Source organism: Kogia breviceps, chromosome 13 (genome assembly GCF_026419965.1).
Source record: "Kogia breviceps isolate mKogBre1 chromosome 13, mKogBre1 haplotype 1, whole genome shotgun sequence".
Taxonomy (NCBI): domain Eukaryota; kingdom Metazoa; phylum Chordata; class Mammalia; order Artiodactyla; family Physeteridae; genus Kogia; species Kogia breviceps.
The window spans coordinates 22512563-22513297 of NC_081322.1; positions in this window are offsets into that span (position 1 = coordinate 22512563).

The window sequence follows — 735 nt, forward strand, 5'->3', positions numbered from 1 at the left end:
GCCTGAAGGGAAGGAGGGACCTGGGGAGGGGGGGCCTGGGGCAGCGGCGCACCGGGCCCGGGGGAGCGGCCTCCAGCGCCGCCCCCCCGCCCCGTTGCAGGCCACCCCCGCGGCGGGCGGCCACGAACCGGGCCCGGGGGCAGGCAAAGGCTGAGGACCGCACCACGCAGCCCCCGAGCCGTTTGCTACCTGGTGGCGGCCACGCGGCCACGCGGCCACCTGTCCTCCGCCCTCGGGCACCGCCTGGCTTCGCGCCGGGCGCCGCCACCAGCCCCCGCGGTCCCCGCCCGGCGCGGACCACTAGGGCGCGCCCCACCCGCCCGGCCCCGGCTGCAAGCAGTTGGGCTCCGTAGGCGGCTGGCTCTGCGCCTCCCTGCCCGGCGCGCCCCCTCCCCAGCCGCCCGGGGGACCCGCTCCTTGCACCTTCTAGTTGGAGGAGGACGCCCCCCTCCAGGGCCTGGCGGGGGGGCGCGCGGGGCTCGGGGGCAGGCGCCTCAGGCGCCTGGGGATCCTCGGTGCGCCCGGCGGCCGCGGCAGGAATTAGGGGACATGCTCGTTAATTGGTTCCACTATCAGCCGCCGTCTGCCTCCTGTGTGCACGGATCAAACCTTAATTGGTCTTTACATTTATCATGGTGAATTGCGAACCTACAAACAAGCCCCAGCCGTGGCTTCAGCAGAAAAGGCGCTCCCGCTTCCCCCGGGGCCCGGGCAGTGTTGCTGTGGCAGCGACCC